The sequence below is a fragment of the Brassica rapa genome, chromosome A03, assembly GCF_000309985.2.
Source record: "Brassica rapa cultivar Chiifu-401-42 chromosome A03, CAAS_Brap_v3.01, whole genome shotgun sequence".
Classification (NCBI taxonomy): domain Eukaryota; kingdom Viridiplantae; phylum Streptophyta; class Magnoliopsida; order Brassicales; family Brassicaceae; genus Brassica; species Brassica rapa.
This window is the reverse complement of record NC_024797.2, coordinates 37,171,961-37,192,179: the sequence shown is the minus strand read 5'-3', so window position 1 is coordinate 37,192,179 and position 20,219 is coordinate 37,171,961. Positions and strand designations below refer to the sequence as shown.

Genomic DNA, 20,219 nt, shown 5'->3' with positions numbered 1-20,219 from the left:
AGTACTACTTATTCAGATTGGGATCGGTTCGATTCTTCGAATTCGAGTTTTTTGTCCAACCCTAAATAGTGATATAAAAAACAAATAGCATCATATTTTTTTAAAAATACACCCGCACGGGCGTGCGGATCAAAATCTAGTTTTAATTATTTAGTGTACATTTCAAAAACAAAAGTATATTCCATGCATTCTAAAAGTTTTTTTTTTCAATTACTAAACGGTTTAATAGATTGTTGTTTTCACGAGATCTTTAATGATAGGAAGATTAAACCAGTTACTTTGTATGCCACAAAAGCCATTGTATAATCCATGGTCAACGTTTTAAGAAACCTTGCAATGGTCCTGTTTCATTTTTTAAAAACCAGGCAATGGTTTGTTTATGCTTGGAAAAGAAGGCAGCAATGAAACACAAACCTAAAATTATAGGCAGCAAAGTCTCAGGTTTTCTTAACTGAAGCAATTATATTGTCTAGAAATTTTTTTTAAAAAAATCCCAGTTTGGTATATAATATAATATGAGCACAATCAGTGAATAATGAGTTTTGAGTTAGGCTATGTCTGTAAATCTAAAACTCATATTTTTCATAAACATGGACGAATTGGGAACCGTAAATGGCATGGTTTCATCTCAATTGGAAATGGTTAACTATAATAAATGAATAATAGTTTACATTTAAAATAAATCTATTTTATTTACTCAGTGGCATGAGACTGTAATTTTTTAGAAAAAGTCAGGGCTATTTCAAATTTGTACTTCTGTTTTAATAGTTTAGATAATAAAATATTGGTTATTAGAAATTAGGTTAACGTTCATTATGAAGATCATTAGTTAAAAGGAGAACTAGTGCTAATGATTTATGCTTTTATCAAATATAATTGTTATTTTTTCTGTAAGCTACTTTTATTTTATAAATTTTGATCATGAAATCCTATATTCGGGCTGTTTTTGCTGGTTTTTTTTATTTTTAAAGATATCCCTTGTTTGAGTTGAAAGAAGAAACGAAATCATAAATTCAATAAGATGGATGATCTAGGTGATGATTGTTTTGTTAGATTCTAGATTTTGGTTTTTGATTTTTAGATTTTGGTTTTTGGTTTTTAGTTTTTGGTTTTTAATTTTTGGTTTTTGATTTTGCAGTAGATTTTGGTTATTTGAAAAACTTGATTGGTGGTTTTTGATTTTGGTTTTTGCCTTTAAAAGAAAATAAATTTTAAATATTATGAATAGTAAAATATCTATTATTGAAAAATAAAAAATAAAATACTATCATCAAAGCATACATAATTAAAAAAAATATTTTAAAACAAAAAAAATAAATATAAAATAAAAATTATCTTGAATCCCATAAAGATGCATAAATTTGATTTCGAATGCCTTCCATATAGTGCACATGAGTGTTATTATGTTCTTCGTCTTCATCTGAATCAGAGTCTTCAGTTGGTACATTACCAGCTGGATAGTCCGAATCAAAATCAACATCTCCTAAATTTGATAGCCTGATAAAATTATGTAGAGCCATTATAGCTGCAATAACTCTTCTTTGAATATGTATGTTGTATCTTGGCTTCTCTCTTAAAACCCGCCATTTTTCTTTCCACACACCAAAAGTCCTTTCAATAACAGATCGTAGCGAAGAATGTCGTTTGTTAAACATTCCTTTCAATAACATTTCTAATTCTTGTTTTACTCTCTTTTTTCAAAGGACTGGTACGCCAATTTATTTTTTCCATTTCATTTTCATATATTTCAAGAAATATATGAACCTTGCTATCGTTCCATAGTATTTTTCCCTTTAATAGTAATATCATACATAAGTTAGTCAATTAAACTATATAATCAGTTAATTAAAATAATTTAGTTAGTAAATAAATACCTCTTTGCCATTTGATGACTGTCCTTGTTGTGTCATACCTATAAGAAAACATACCATTAATAGTTAAATTTATGTAACTTAATATTATAAATAAACTACTAATAGCTATAGAGGTAAATTCCTACGTACATATTATTATAATAATTATATAACAATGCATGTGTTTATGCTGTAATTATATTTTAGAATAAAATTTTAATTCTTTATTGTAGATATAATATAAATAGATAGAAACCGTTTCTTTAAAACAATAAGTAAAATATGTACATCCATAATTTTTAAAACAAAAATAACCATAACTATATTATATATATATATATATATAGATAACCAAAAATTTATTTTCAGAGAGCAAAATACCTTATCGATTGGATGTAGAGAAAAGATTTGAAACGAAGAAGATCAGCAAGCTTCCCAAAACTTGACACTTGGATGTATTATTTAAGGTTTACGTTTGATTTGCTCAGCTTTGTTTTGTGTGTTTGTAGTGAAATAGCTTTGTCTTATATAGTACATTATTTAGCTAAAATTAGCAAACAAAAAAAACAGAAAAAAATCATTTTTGTTTTTATACGTAGCTTTCGTAGGGAGAATCCAATAGAATAGTGATTTTGGTTTTTGGAAAGAAAAGAGTAAAAGGAAGCAAAAACCAGTTTTCCTAAAAAATAGGAAATCTATTGTCAAAATCATGATTGGATAAAAAGTAGATTTTGGAAAATCAAAAACTAACTTAAAAAAAAATAAAGAACTGACTATATGACTCATTTTGATCGCTGATGATGAACTTCCATCATATATCTCAATCGTATTTGGTTCTCAAACTAAGTATTTAATTCGTGAATTTACCAAAAAAAATATTAAGATATAGGATTCTCGAAAGGTGACATTTTTGTACTTTGGGCCAGCGAAGCCCATTTTCCTTTTCTATTCTTTTTCTGCCAAAAACCTGTGTATATAAATATGTAAGCATCTTCCTCAACCTAGAACCTTTTACAATTTATATGTTTCGTCTAATTAAACCCAGAAAAGCAACAATGTATAAAAACAGTGTAATAAACAATAGTTGTAACATTTTTTAGTTACTATTGTTGCACTTAGAGATGAATTGTGCCAAACATGAGATGAATAATTCTTAACTACTTAAGACTAATTGCTAACAAAAAATTGGTAACGATTTATACATATTAGATGTGAAACCAAATGCTAAATACGATCGATTCCCAAAGAAATTTTGGTGATAGTGTAACAGAACTAATACTAAAAAATAGTCGTATAAATTAAGACAGGCTAGCTACGAATTATGAATCCTTTTTATTTTTGGTAAAATATTAAATTTTATACCAATTTTAATTTTTTTACAGAATACAAAGGTAGACAAAGAAAACAGCAAACCGAAAGCTAAAACAAAGACACATTACAACAATCAAGGATTCGACACCTCTATTCACCATCGAAACCCATCTAGAGGCTTCAGTACTAACCATCCCGGACCAAGAAAGAGCCTCACCTTTACCTGTTGACATTGCCCAAAGAAAACACACATCATGAAGGTGGAAGGAGCCACTTCGGAGCCCCGTCCTGATGGAGAGCGAAGATATGTAAACCGCTGAGAGCAGCTCTGAAATACTCCCCAACTGAGAAACCATTAACCACCAGCCATCGCCGAGGAAGACCACACCAAGCTTAAACCACCATCTAGAGCCACCGCCCATCAACCTCCAATGATGGAGATAAACCACAGCACCTTAGAACCTTGCCACACTCTAAGAAGAACCGAACAAGAGACGTCTTCTGGTTCTAAGGAGGGGAAATCCGAGCATACAGCTCAAAATAAACACGACACCAAACCTGAGAAACATAACCAGTCGAACTCCACCCCAGAACAAGTGCGCTGGGGACCAGCAACGAAAACATGAATCCTTATTTTGTAGTAACAATTTAAGACTAAATTTCCATCATAATCAGTGACGAGCTTGAGACGTAATAGCAGTTGCATAATCCAACGATTTTGTTACGCTATAATTAGTTGGTAATTTTGATTTTTTTATTACTTTCGTATTTGTCACATCTTGTGATGAAATAGCTACTATGTAAGTTAGTCACAATTTTGTAACGATTTTTGTTACCAAAGAGATTTGTGACGATAGCATTGTAACTGTTTATAAACGATTACAAATACGTAACAATAATCATATTGTGACTGAATACTTTTTATTGTGACGAAATTTTTTGTAACAATATTGATATTTTCTTGTAGGGACTGGAAATATATATGGGCTTGTTGGAGTTGATGATAAGGACCAAACTTGTAGAGCTTGCGGACATTCAAAAATGGCATGGGTTACAGATTCATCTAGTACTCCACATCTTGGTCAGTAGTTATCACACCTCATATTACGTCTTGCTAAATTCCTCGTTACTGCCAGATGACCAGTTAACAATTGCCATATAAGATGACATCTTCTTAGGCGCCTTTAACTTCCAAGCAAAGGCTTGAAGCTTAGTGATACTCGCCTCCAAGACTTCCTTCTCTTCCTTTGTCTTTAATAAATTCTGAGCCACCCAATATCCAGATTTAACCGTGCGTTGGCAATTCCTTGTGTAGTTCCAGCAGAATGTATCACGACGATGAGTTGACCTTATGGCCAAACTCCTAATGAGGGGTATCTCGTCAAGATTGACATAGTTCTCCAATAGACCAACATCCCAATCCTTCGATACCTGATTAATGAGATCGTTGACTCTCATATTAGGATGCATAACTGGTGCTACATGGATAGCTGGTCTCGCAGGGGTTGTTGGAATCCACGAATCCTCCCACACCTTTACTTCACCTGAATGTATCTTCTGTCTGATTTCCAGTAATAACAACTTCATTGCAGCAGAAATGCTAGTCCACACATAGGATGGGCTGCTAGCAGAGTTTACGCGTAGTGGTGAACTAAATCTATAATATCTTCCCCTCAAGATTCGAGCAACCAAAGAGTCAGAAAATTGAACTAGCGTCCATAATTGTTTTCCCAATAGGGCCAGATTGAACTCATGGATCATACGGAAACCAATCCCACCCTCCTCTCTTGGTAAACATATTTTTTCCCATTTCGCCCAGTGTATTCCTCCTTTTGGTGGATTTGAGCTCTACCAGAATTGAGCAATAGCACTTACTAGGTTTTCACATATTTCCAATGGGAGCAGGAAAGTAGACATAATGTAGTTCAGAAGAGCTAGCATAATGAATTTAATCAACACTTCCTTCCCTCCTTTCGAGAGCCATCTACATATTCATCCATTCACTCTATGCATCAACTTATCCTTGAGAAATGAAAAAAAGTTTGCACTTGGAACCACTTATGTCTTCCGGGATACCTAAGTAGGTTTCCATTCCTCATTCGTTTTGTATTCCAATTGCATCTTTAATCTCTTGCCTAATAGTTGCATCAATCCGCTTACCAAAGAGTAAGGACGATTTATCAAATTTGATACATTGACATGATGCTTTACCATATTTCCTAACTACTTTCATTACTTCTTCACATTCACGGGGCTCCGCCTTACAGAAGAAAATGCTATCATCAACAAGAGAAGGTGGGATACCGAAAGACATGCGCGTGTGACGCGCATCCCCGTTATCTTCCCTTGGCTCTCTTCATGATTTAGAAGGCTAGCAAGCGCTTCCGTGCATAGAATAAAATGAAAGAAGACAAAGGATCTCCTTGGCGTAGGCCTCTACCAAGAAAAATATTTCCTCTTGGCTGTCCATTCATGAGTAACTTATATTTCACCGCGTAATACATCACATTATTCAGGTGATCCATGTTTCTGAAAAACCCATCTTACGCATGACAGCTTCAATAAATGACCATTCCATCCTGTCATATGCTTTGCTCATGTTTGTCTTAATGGCCATTCTTTTACTGCGTCCACTTGGTTTAGTTCTCAGAGTGTGGAACATTTCTTGAACAATCATAATGTTGTCTGAAATCTGTCTTCCAGCAACAAAGGCTGACTGTGTTTCCGATATCAAGCCTGGTAGTACTCTCTTTAATCTATGGCATAAGATCTTAGAGATTATCTTGTAGCTTACGTTACACAAGCTAATGGGTCTAAATTGAGCAATTTCATTAGGCTTTGTTGTCTTTAAGATGAGACATATATTTGTATTATTCAGTCCATTAACCACCGTCCCTTCAAAAAAGAATTTATTAACCATAAGAGTTAAATCCTCTTTTACTATCTCCCAAAATTTCTGATAGAAAAGCACAGTCGTCCCATCTTGTCATGGGGCCTTGTTTGGATGCATAGCAAAAAACGCTAATTTGACCTCCCATTCAGATACCAGAGCTGTAAGGTTGTCATTCATTACCCCAGTGATCGTCGTAGGAACTTGAGCTAGTGCCTCCTCTATATCCTCTGGGTTAGATGATTCAAAGATCTGCCTAAAATAGCTAGTAGCAATTGCTACTAATCCTTCTTCATCATCAACTATATTTCCATTTGCATCTAGGAGCTGCATGATTTTATTCCTTGCTCTTCTTTGCTTTGTTAAGGCATGAAATTTTTTTTGTATTTCTGTCACGTTCTCTCAGCCAAAACACTCGACTCTGCTGCTTCCCGAACATTTCTTCTGTTTTAAGAGCTTCAGAGAGTTCCTTCAACGCTGCAACAATTTCCTCAGTTGTAGCATTATCATCTGCGTACAAACCCTCCACTTTTTCTTTTAGCTCCTCCACTAATTTCGCAGAGTTAACATTATGTTGTTTCCTCCATTTACTCAAGGCTTTTCGGCAGCTAGAAATATGTTCCATAATAGTCGCGTTGGGAGGGAGATCAGGAGATTTCCATCCCTCAAGAATGACTTGCCCTAGCTGCTCATTATCCAGCCATATTTTATCAAACTTGAATGTTTTTGATCTCCATAACCTCATATACCTCACAGTCGAGTGGGGAAACTTCTCATGCCAATCCGCATTTCCTACTGCCCTGTCTAAGCGACATCGAACATTTTTTTTTCATGCTCTCTTCCCTACCCATGAGAGCATTTCCCCCGTGAAGGGAAACTCTCGCATCCCACAGTCATTAAGCATCTGATTAAAGGGCAGGAAAGAGCTATCATGACGTTGTCTCCCTCCTTCTTTCTCATTGTGACTCGTAATTTCATTAAAATCTCTTATCATGAACCAAGGTCCAGTTCTAGTTGTTGAGAAATGCGTAAGACGTTCCCAAACTTGATCTCGTTTTTCTAATATAGGATCCCCATAAAAAAACGTCATATAGATTTTTATTCCATCAATGACTGCCTCAATGTCAATCATACAGTTATTCGAAAATAAAACATTAACTTGAAATTCATCCATAAAAAAATAAAGTTAAACCTGCGCTGAGTCCAAGTGGCTCAACAGTAAACAAATGACCAAATCCTAAGTCGGCCTAAATGTTTTGCAACAGCAGCCTCTTGTTCTTCGTTTCAGAAAGGAACACAAGTCCTAAGCGATTCTTCTGACACATCTCCTTAAGGTGTCGAACTGTGAGGTCACTCCTAATCCCTCGACAGTTTCAACTGATTGTCTTCATAGATGACGTCTGGAGGTGTTTTTGGACCACTCCAAACCATTACTCTTACGTGTACTGCCTTTCAGGTTTCTTATCGGACCAGTGCGTTGTCTTCCTGAATGAGTTGTATCTCTAGAAGATGATCTGCACAGCTTTGGAGATCCTCGACGGAGGAACTCCGCCTTCTTACTCTGTAAACCCAAAGGGAATCGAGAAAGTCTTCCTCTCTTATAAGATGAAGCCTTCGACTTTTCAGTCTTAGCCGTGTACACCTTCTCCCGCGAAACTGTATCAACCATCTCCTCTGCATCATTTATGACACTATCTTCCATATCCATCAGATCTTCCCCTAACAAATCATCGTCATGATCCTCACCCACCATCTGTGTCTCATATGGGTGCCCCTTGATATTGCATGTGCCAATGATTTCCATATCATTTAATGCATCTATGATCTGATCATCTACGTGTAAGAGTTTCTCCTTAGGAGAAAAAGATAACGTACGAGATAATCCTCTGTCTCTTTTTTTATGACATTATTCTCCTGATCATCTCGAGCTGGTGTTACTATCTTACTTGCTATCTTCCTTCCACTACTCTGATGAACATTATGCTCGAGAACATCTGAAATGTTGTTAGAAGAACGTTCAATATGAGTTTGTTTAGAACGATGAGCATAAGACTCGTGACGTCCAACAAAACCAACATTGCGTGTCTCATTTTGCTCCTTAATTCTCCATGTTTTTTTAATCTTTCGTCTCATACGGAGCATATCGAGAGTTATGGTGTGATGCCTTTTTATTGATCTTCCTATCAAAACCTGTAGAATTAGAATTAGAAAGACACAAAAGATTGCACGGAATGATCTATCTTTATTCATAGGGTCCAATGCCTTATAAAGGGAATACATGAGAAACAAACACAAACGAAACTAACGCGACTAGCTCAACTAGTTCCACTAACAACGGGAAAATAGGAAACAACAATTGACCCATTCTAATCCTGAAGAATAGGACTTTATTGAAACAACTTAAACCTTACTCAACAATCCCTCCCTTGAACTGAACTCGGTTAAGAGTTTAAGTTCATAACTCGCATCCCAAATGCTTCCCTGATCCTTTGAAATGATGCCATCTTCAAAGGCTTTGTCATTATGTCAGCCAACTGTTCTTCAGTGTTGCAATACTCCAGCTTGACAACTCCTTCCTTCGTTAAGTCTCTGAGAAAATGATAGCGAACTCTTATGTGCTTGGACTTCCCATGCATAACAGCATTCTTAGACAGCTTGATGGTAGATGTGTTGTCGCAGAGTAGAATCATCTCCTCATCTTGTTCGTATCCGATTTCTCCCAGTATCCTTCTCATCCAAATGGCTTGACAAGCACATGTAGCTGCGGCTACATATTCAGCTTCCGTGGATGACAGAGTTACAATTGGTTGCTTCCTTGAAGACCATGCTACCGCTCCTCCGCTCATCAAGAACACATAACCAGAGGTGCTCTTGCTGTCATCAATGTCTCCGGCATAATCACTGTCAGTGTATCCCACAAGCTTGCCGTTTCCCCCTCTTTGATACCATATCCCAAACTCTAGAGTTCCCTTCAAGTACCTCATGATTCTCTTTGCAGCAGCAAAATGTAACTCAGTAGGATTTGCCATAAAACGACTATAAGACTTACCACAAACATCAAGTCAGGCTGTGTGGCTGTAAGATACATTAAGCTGCCCACGATTTGCTTGTAGAGCGTTGAATCTACCTTCATACCAGCTTCATCTCTGCTAACCTTCTGTCCAGGCACCATCGGATTGCCAACGGGGTTGAAGTTTTGCATCTCAAATCTCTCGATCAACTCAGCTGCATACTTTCTCTGACATATGAAGATACCATCAGCCTTCTATATAACTTCAATGCCAAGAAAATACCGCATCTTCCCCAAATCAGTCATATCAAATTCTTCTTTCATGGAGTATTTGAACTCATTCATCAACTCTTCATCATCACTAGTGAACAACAGATCATCAACGTAAATGCTCACAATTAAGATTTTACCTCCCTTCCGTTTGATGAACAATGTTTGTTCACTAGAGCTGCTTACGAAACCTTCCTTGATGAAGTAGGACTCAATGCGACTGAACCAAGCTCTTGGTGCTTGTTTCAGTCCGTAAAGAGCTTTGTGCAGCTTGTAGACCATGTTCTCCTTCCTTGCTACTTCATAACCTTGAGGCTGCTCTACAAACACATCTTCTTTTAATTCTCCATGCAGAAAAGCGGACTTGACATCGAGCTGATAGATGTTCCAACCTCTTTGAGCTGCTACAGCAATGATCATTCTTACTGTATCCATTCTAGCGACTGGTGCGAATACCTCTGTGTAATCGACTCCATACTCTTGAGCGTACCCTTTCACAACCAGACGAGCTTTGAGCTTATCCACCTCTCCTAGCTCATTCAACTTGGTCTTGTAAATCCACTTGACCCCAATAGCCTTTGCTTCATCAGGAAGTGCAGTAAGCGACCAGGTTTGGTTTCGTTCAATGGACACAATCTCAGCATCCATCGCTTGCTTCCACTTGAGATGACTTGATGCTTCTTGAAAGCTGGTTGGATCTAGTATGCACATGAAAGCCAGATTCTCAATGTCGATTCTGGCCATATTTGCTTCTTCCTCGGTATCTGAGAGCTCCTCTCCTGTGATGTAATCTGCAGACCAGATTGGAGGTCTTCTCGTTCTGCTTGTTGTGGCAATTGGAGCTCCAGTTTGTACCTCATCTGAGGGAGAATTGTTGGCAATATTCTCTTATGTTCCTCCTAACTCCCCTCTGGTTACTATCTCTTCTGTTTCCTCAGCATCTTCAGCGACTTCATAGTCATCTTCCCACTCAAGTTCCACGCCTTCTTTACCATAACCAGTGTCACCCCAGCTCCATTTCTTATCCTCCTCAAATATCACGTCTATTCTAATGTGCACCTTCTTCTCCACTGGATCAAAAATTTTGAAAGCCTTGGATTCACTGCTAAAACCCAATAAGACACACTTCATGCTTTTATCGTCGAGCTTCCTTCTTTTAACGTCCGGGATATGAACATAGCCGACGCATCCGAAGATTCAGAAGTGTTCCACTGATGGCTTGCTACCGCGCTCCATGCCTCTTCAGGAGTCGTGTCCCTTACAATGAGTGTAGGTGATCTGTTGAGGACGTGATTCAGCCATTGTACAGCGTCTGGCCAAAAATATTTAGGCACTTCTTTCTCCAGCAGAGCAGCTCTCACCAGGTTCATGATCGTGCGGTTTTTGCGTTCAGCAACGCCATTTTGCTGCGGTGTGAAAGCGGTGGTCAGTTGCCTCTTGATACCGTGCTCTCTACAGAACTCCTTGAACTCATTTGAGTTGTACTCTCCCCCTCTATCTGTTCTTAGACATTTGACGAACATCCCGGTTTGCTTCTCTACAAACGCTTTAAATGTCTTGAACTGATGGAATGCCTCAGACTTCTCAGCCACAAAATAGATCCATGTCTTCCTCGAGAAGTCATCAATAAAGCTTATAAGGTACCTCAGTTGGCTGTTTGATGTCGGAGTGATAGGACCGCAGAGATCAGAGTGAATCAGCTGCAGTCTTTCAGTAGCTCTCCACTTGCTCTGTTTTGAAAATGAGACCTGGTGATGTTTGCCTCTGACACACGCCTCACATGTGGTTTTCACATCTCCAATCTCCGGTAAGCCCACAACCATCTCTTTACTGCATAGCGTGTGGAGTCCTTTGTAGCTGAGATGTCCATATCGGTGGTGCCACAGCTCTGCCTTGTTTGAGATATCAGCCTGCAGACATCTTTCTTCACTTGTGGCGTCATTTGATTCTCCCACGGTTGATTCCCCCAGCAGAATAAACTTTCTATTAGCACTCATTACTGACTCAGCAATTTTTCCTCTGGTGCAGTGAAAGATGCTGCAGGTTTTCTTATCTCCTCCTTTGAACAACACGTCTAGACCCTTTTCTTGGAGCTGCCCCACACTCAACAGATTATTCTTCAACTCTGGCACGTAGTACACGTCATTGATCACATAACTCACTCCCTTGAGTATGATTTTAATCACTCCTTTCCCACCAACCATTAGCTTGTGATTGTTTCCAAGCTTAACATTGTGAGTGAAGCCAACGTCCAAGCTAGAGAACATGCGCCTGTCTCCACAGATATGGTTTGAACACCCAGAATCTACAAACCAAGCATCGCCTCTCTTCGTTCCGTGGAGTTCCACGTATGCCATCAACAGAACCTCCTCTTTCTCTTCTAGTTCTGCGTAATGAGCTCCATTGCCTCCATTTGGACACTCATTTTGGAAGTTTCCCAGCTTGTGGCAGTGGTAGCACTCAATTGTTGCTTTGTTGAAGAAGCGACCTCTTCCTCTACCACGTCCTTTGTAGGAGCCTCTGCCCCTTCCCCTAACACTAAGCGCTTGATCTTCTTCTTCATAAGAGTTTTTCTGAACTTCTTCTCATGGACAGACAGCGAGCTCTGCAACTCATCCACTGTCATGGTACTCGTCTATCTAGATTCTTGAATAGACACCACCACGTAGCTAAATTTCTCAGTCAGGGTACGAAGGATCTTTTCAACAATCTTCGAATCTGACATGCTTTCACCATTGCTTCTCATCTTGTTTGATACCACCATCACTCTTGCGAAGTAATCATCAATGCTTTCTTCATTCTTCATTGCGAGAACTTCAAATTCTCTCCTTAAAGTTTGGAGAAGAGACCTCTTCACACGTTCATTACCTCCAAACTTTCTCTTCAATGACTCCCAGATGATCTTGGATGTTTTCCGATCTAAGATCTGCTCAAACACTACTCGATCAATGGCTTGAAACAAGTAGTGCTTCACCTGGTGATCCTTCACCTTGAGTTCCTCGAGTTGCTTTTGCTGCGCTGCAGTCACCTCGGTTCCCTCTGCTGCTTATGTGTAACCTTCTTCCACCAGATTCCATAACCCTTTGGCACGTAAAAGGTTCTCCATCAATTCACTCCAATGATCATAGTGACCATCAAAATGAGGGATCTTGGTAAGCGTCTTCTCTTCGCTCATCTTCTCTCTCTCTTTTCTTTTTGATCAATCTTCTTTGTGTTTTGCTCTGATACCAAATGTAGAATCAGAATTAGAAAGACACAAAAGATTGCACAGAATGATCTATCTTTATTCATAGGTTCCAATGCCTTATAAAAGGAATACATGAGAAACAAACACAAACGAAACTAACGCAACTAGCTCAACTAGTTCCACTAACAACGGGAAAATAGGAAACAACAATTGACCCATTCTAATCCTGAAGAATAGGACTTTATTGAAACAATTTAAACCTTACTCAACAAAACCACCTACTCTCCTCGCAAACCTATCATCATACACACTACGTTCCCTCCCATGTCGACAGTTTTGAGCATCATATCATTATGATATTGAGAGGCCCTAGCATCCTTCATGAAACCGTCCGCGTGGCTTTCCTTCCTTGTCGGTGAGTTACTGAAACGACTACTCTTGCCATAATCCAAGAGGCCATAACGATCAAACTTTTCACATGGCTTCTCATCTCGCAGCAAAGACTGTCGAGACACTTCGTTCATAGGGAGCTGGACCCTTGCAAAGACACCAGTGCGGTCTCCCTGAGTGTTTACAGCCTGCGAAGACATCGGACATGAGGCTTTCTCGTCTGTTAACATCCTACAGGTTATAGAATGCTTGAAGAGCTTGTCGTAGTGGATTTGAATGGAGACTTCCTCTCCCTCTGGAAATGAAATCTTCCTAGTGAAAGTAAGAGGCTTCCTAGTGTCCACATCTATTAGCATCCGGCCTGCTGTTAGCCCAACCGTATCAATGTGACCCAGTCTATTACCAATGTTTCGCAGGTTCTTAATCGTCCACAAGTGTAGTGGAATGCCTGCAACCTCTACCCAAAACGGGATGACCCAAGGATAGTCATCATGAACAACCGGTTCCAATCGTTCAAGCACAACCATGCAAAAGTTGAAGTGTAAAGGCCCTTGACGAAGAACAGATTGTAGATCTTCTTCATTAACAATGTTGAGAAGAAATTTCCCATTACCAAGATCATTAGCTGTGATCCAATCCTGCATCTTCCATTGCGCCGGCATAGTCTGGATCAGTTTCACCATGTTTTATTTCCTAAGGTTTAGAATCTTCCCTATCAACGAAAGACGATAATTACGAATGGTGGGAGAATCATCTTGATATGTGAGTTGTATGGGGACATCATTATCCTTGTAACAGATCCATTTCCCTTTTACATCTGCCGTATGAGCTGGACGTGATCAATTCATCTTCAAAAGTATCAGACTTGAAGAAAATGTCGAGTGAAGCGTGTTGTCGTAAGAGCCACACTGTGATCGTAGTGACAAAAGAGATTGAGACGTAGAACCTGATCGCCTTGATGGACTGATGATCTTTTGCCGAAAGACGTTAGCTGACGTGTCATTTTGTGAGACCTTTTCAACCTCATTTATGAATTACTATTTAATCACTAGACTATTTACAATTGCCTTCTATTGAGATATATTGGTCTACCTTAAATTAATATTTTTATAACGCATGCTTATAAAACATGCTCTTTGTGATGCATCGCGGGACTTCTTTGCTTTGTCTTGACCTTTCCCTGTTAAAAAAGATTACAGAAAAATTAAATGACACCTCTCCGATAAAGCACAAGCATAATCTAACGATTTAGATAATTAAAACATGGCTCTTTTTTTTTTTTTGCATAAGACAAGTCAGTTTTAGGGTTCTACCTAAAATCTAAAACCATTAGCTGCCAATATTGTGTATAAAAACAGAGGAATATAGTCTTCTATCTATGTTCATTATATGTTCATATTATGTTGAAACTTTAAATTCATATCCCTTTTTATAAAAACGGACTCACTTTGAGAAGAAAACGGTTTTCATAGGAGACGTTGTACTTCTTCTCTATTAAAAGAGAAGTACAATTTTTATCTACTATTTAGAAGTCTACTAGGACCATTTCATTAATCACATAATATGACATAATAATTAATAAGAATATTAATAATAAATTAATTTTAACTATAGATTTGAATTTTATTTTCAGTTATAACAAAATCTGTTGAGAAAAATCAAACAAAATCATACCAAATTTTTAAATAATTTTTATTAAATATTGCATTAATTAATTTTGTAATTAAGTAATATAATGCTTTTATTTAAATAAATTACTATCTACCACTAAAACGGGTTCAAATTTGTTAATCATGTCAGATTTGTTTTATACAAATGAAGTTATTAACATATGTTAAAAATTTATTTCTACAGCTATATATTTTCAAAAATCATATGTTGAAGAATATTTTTTATTTGATTATTTTGAATTATGAAAACTCGAAAACGTAATAAAAAGGTAATATGTATAAAACAAACCCATATATTAATAAAGTAATAAGAAACCTAAACAATAAAATTAAAGAGTTATAAAATACATAACACTAAGATATAAATTGTATATTTACATTTGTATAATAATATCAAAATTAAATATTTATAAAATGAAAATATACCCGCACGATGTGCGGGATAAACTCTAGTTCTACTTGAAAGGTCAGCTCAATTCTGCAAACTACACCTAATACGAAATTCTATGAAGTCACAATTGGTCAGTTTATTCCAAATGTCTATCAAAAACTTCATTTAATAAGGGACTGCTCAAGCTGTGATTGTATAATGAGAGAATTTATAATCATTTTAATCATTGTGATCGAGAACGTCTCTTGATTGAAAACTACACCCAAAACTCATTTTGTGCCATATGTGCCGTTTTTAGTAAAGGAGTTACACGCCGTGTTGTTATGACTCCTGAACGGTGTAACCGTGGCTGTTGCGGTTGCGGAAATTGGCAGATGCGGATGGTTGAGGTTTTAAGCGGTTTTAAGGGTTTTAAGAGATTTGTATGATTGGTATTGCGGTTAGAAATTATTGCGTTTGCGGAATACTTATGACTGGTAAACCACCAAATACAACAGCGATAAAATAATAAATTAACAATATTTACGTTTTATTTAATTATAAAAATAGTAAACAACATAATATTATAATAGATATAAATTATATTTATAAATTTATATTTTTAAATTTTTTAAAAAAATTATAGAAAATATTTTTATTTTAAAAGTTTATAATATAAATTAAAATATAATAGATATATTTTAGTATTCGATTATTTCAATTAAAAAGTTTTATTTTTACTTTTGTATTTATATTGTTTTAAAAAAAGAAAAAACATTTACCCTCCCGCAACTGCCCACAGCCGCAAACGCTACCTGAAATCAGCTTTTGAATTTAAGAGGTTTAGAGAAGTTTGAAGCGGTTTAGAGCGATTTGAATGATTGTTGCAAAACGCCAACAACCGCAACCAACCACAAAAACTGCGTTTGCGGATGGTAGCGGAGAAACTAGTGGTGCCCTTAATTTGCTTTGCCATTTTTGTGAATGCAACACTCCACGATTATCGTGGCATGGACTTTCTTAACTTTAAACTAACTAAATTCATGGCAATATTATTGTTACTAGTATTCCTAGAAATCAGGCAATCATTAAAATCATATAACGTGAGTGCGATCTTTTTTGTTTGATATAGGGCTGGGCAAATAAAAATGAATCCGAACTGATCCGAACCCGACATTTATACAGAATGGATCTTGTTTTATGGTATTTTGGGTTATGGGTATTATCCTAACCGAACTCAAATCTAAATGGATACTCGATAGAACCCGAAAAATTCAAAATTTCCAAAAAGAACTTGTACCAAACATGATCTCAATTCCTAATATGTATTCAAAATATATTGAACATCTAAAATAATTATCCATTATATGAAGATTGACGGTTGAAGGTGGCGGTTGAAGGTTGAAGCTTTTAGATTTTGGTTTTGTTTTCATTGAATAATGTTTTTCATTTTATGAGAACTTGGTTTTCATTTTATACTTTCATTTATTTGGTTTTCTTTCGATCAATGACTATGTTTACCTTTCACTTGATTTTGAATGATCACATTTGATGTTTCTTGTTTTTTTTTGCAACCGATTGTATTTATGTTTTGGTTACAAAATAGGTACAAATCAAGTATTTTAAAACCGAAGAACCGATTTTACTTAATTTTTGTTTATAAAGTAGATATAAATCATGTACACTTAAACCGAAGAACCGATTGGGACCCGAACCCGAAAGTATATCGGGTTATACAGGTTCTTTGAAGATTTACTAACCCCGACCCAAATTCGATAGAACTCGAACCGGTCCTTAACCGATTTTTCCTATAACCCGAATGAGGCTAATTTTGATAAACCCAAAAAACTGAAATCCGATTGAACTAAACCGAACTCGATTGAGACCCTGAATGCCCATGCATAGGCACACAAATTATGAATAATTATGTTACAGATCTTCTATTATTCAATAGAGATTATATTTTCAAAACAAGTTTCCTTTTCTTTCTGTGCGTGAATTTATTCACAATTGTTATTGTTGATTGCCTGTAAACCGAGGGTTTTTTTGTTCCCAGTAATTAGTTTTACAAAGTATTGGCTAATAATTATTTTCGGGCAATTTTTTTCTTAATCTTATTAGCCCATCAGATGTTGTGAACCCATCAAGTTTGACATAAATTTTGGTCCATTCCAATTAAAATTGTTCAAAGTATTTTTATTTTATTTTTTTGTACTTAATTGTTCAAAGTGTTCGTAGGGAAATAATTTAATGTACATTTTTTCTAAACGTGTTATTTACTATAGTCCTCTTATTATGTGATTAAATTATACATGTTCTCTAATATGCATTCTTTTAAAAAATGGACCGGTAAATGAACCGGAATTTTTTAGATCATGAACCAATATGGTTTGGGTTCAATAGAGTTCAACCGAATTTATTAAGTTCAATTATATAAAAAAAATAAAACTAAATCTAAATGTTTAATTAATCATTTTCGGTAAATTTTACCAACATAATTAAGCTTAGTTATTAGAAATTTCAATAAAATCTATAAAAGTGAAAATCAAATATAAATTTACTTTAATTATTTATTATTGTTAGTTATGAAAATTGAAAAATTGCATATAATAAAAATATTAATTTTTTATTTGTAAAAGTTATAGTGATCTAAAAGGCAAAACCTAATTAACAAAAAGAAAATGATAGTAAACTGGAAACCAGACCAATTTCTATTTAACTGATCCGGATATAATTTTGGTTCACGGTTTAACCTGGTCTGACTGTTTGATCGGTCCGAAAGTTACATGAAATATGAATATAAAGACGCGGATCTCGACCTAGTAATAAAGTATAATACATTACATTTAATGATTTTATGTTGCGTCATTTATTTTCTCTAACTGATTTCCTAGATGAGTTATGAAGAAAGTAAAACATTACATTTCACTGATGAAATGTTTGTTATTAACTATTAGAGATGTTACGAATGCCTAACATTGAATTTGGCAAGACATCATATAAATTTTTGGTCGTAATTATTCATTATTAACAACATTTATGAGACTTGCTATTAACCTTGAATATTTCTGCAATTTAAGAACATTCACAATTTTAAATATGATAAATTAGTTGTTATCTATCTATCGATAAACTCTCGAATTTGCCACGTCATTATGAAGGGAAGAGAAAATCCCAACACGTGTCACCCTCATATTACCTCGCTTTTGTTCACCCTCAGAGGAACCTAAATACTCCTCTGACGATTTCACTGAGAATCAGGGTCTCTCTGGTCTTTCTTTATCTTCGACCTGTGGAGTTAAGCATGAATAATCTTGTGATTATCAGCTGGTGTGTTTGGTGCTGCTGCACGGATGTTGTTAGCTTTTGGTGTTTGGTGGTATTTCCATTTGAAGTGTACCAAGAGAAGAGAAGTAGATTAACCAAAGGAGGAGTTAGTTGTTTGGTGTAAAGACTTAGTAGCCATAAGCTTGCTCAAGTTTCTTTGTTTTAGAAGCCTTTGGTTAAAGTTAAACTTGGGGACTTAATGGATGCAAGCTCTGAGAACATTATACTAGGACATGGACAACGTATAAGGCGCTTCTTTCTGATGGCACAACATTTTCGGTGAAGCACTTTAGCACATGTTAGCTAGGGGAGAAGGAGTTGTGGGAGCTGTGTCACCCTAATTTGTTTAGAAGTTCTTTTTGCAGGCACACCACGATAGACCTGATAATTGTGTACTCTTTTTTTTGGAAAACATCACTCAAGTTATTTGTTTCGGATTAAGCATTTACACGTAACTATAACTATGAGAATGAGTGTATGACATGTGTAGCAAAAATGAGCGTAGATGACATGTGTATTAAAAATGAATGAATTAAAATGAAGACTTGTTAGCAAAACACCTATTATATATTTCTCGTTGTCGTTTATGAATTTGATAATTTGATAAACATTTTTGATCTATTATATCTTCTTCTCAGTAGTAGCATCTCCACCAGACCTCATGAACACTAGACATATCCTCCCTCTTCCTCTGGGCTCTTTTGTGGATACCCAACTTCCTCTTAGCAACCTTAAGAGCCCTCTTGTCTTTACCAACTTTGAGAAGCCTCGGTGGTTCTCTTCTCGTAAGGAGAAAATCCAGTTACTTCCCTTATCAATGATCTGATAAACCACGTCGTCTTGCTCGTTTTCCCTTTGCGAGAGTTGCGAAACTGAGGGTTTGAGGGATTTTACACATAATGGAGTTTATATGGAATTTGTAGATTTTGATAAGGATTTAGAAGTTTTTGGTAGGAATTTGAATGGGTGATTTTGGCAAAATTTGTTTTCTAAAAACTGGAGATTTGTAAGTTTTTAATCTTTAAAACAACTTAAAGCAAACAACTGCCATAATCACGGAAGATCATTTCATCAACTCCATCTCTTTTTACAAATTTTTTATTTTTCTCTAAACTTAAATTTATCTCGTCTCTCCTCTTTTGACTATGCCACATGACATAAAATCAAATCATACACCTTTTCCAGTGTCCATAAAAGACTTTCCATGTCTGGAGGTTAGAATTATTTATAGTATTAATTATAGCATCGGAGAATCTTGGTGTAACTGTTAAAAAATTGTGACACCCCGACCCAGAGTAGCTGAAATGGTCGGCGATATCATGACACTTGTCTCCAGCCACAAGGCTGAAACTATGTGACTTTAGGATTCCAGGACGTTTTTTACAAAAATCCACCAATACGAGCCGAACCTGAAATGAAAAGGAAGAAGGAGGGGTGAGCATTTCGGCAAAAGCTCAGAGAGGGAAGCTCCAGGAGCCCCGAAATCAATCACCAACAATCATCACACAACATAGCTTAAGCATCTAACTTAAACATTCAGTAAATCGAAAGCAATCAACAAGAAACGAGGATAAACCCCGACGGTGCCAACATGAGACTAAGGCCACATCACGCTGTCTCCACGCCTCTTATGTTGTCGTGTGAGAACTCGCCACATCACGCTGTCTCCGTGAGTTCCACACCTTCACGCGATCACGCCATATCAAACTGTCTCCACGTGATCCGCGCCACCACATTCACACGATCACGCCACATCACGCTGTCTCCACGTGATCCGTGTTACTACATTTTTACTTCACATACAGGCACGCCGCATGACCGCTCCGGCGATGAATCATGCCAACTCAAGCGATTGCCACATGACCCAACAAGAAGCGATGTAACGCCCGAGATATACATATAGGTCATTCCACCACGTTACACCGGCACACATAGGCCTTA

General features: G+C 36.6%; 1 long non-coding RNA gene across 1 annotated transcript; it reads right to left on the bottom strand.

Moving 5' to 3' along the window:
* Positions 1 to 904: 904 nt before the first annotated feature.
* On the bottom strand, positions 905 to 9,290 carry LOC117132944. Its single transcript, XR_004456713.1, has 3 exons — positions 2,235 to 9,290; positions 1,875 to 1,912; positions 905 to 1,791 (listed from the first exon to the last, which is right to left on the bottom strand). It is a non-coding gene; the product is annotated as an uncharacterized LOC117132944 (long non-coding RNA).
* Positions 9,291 to 20,219: the final 10,929 nt, after the last annotated feature.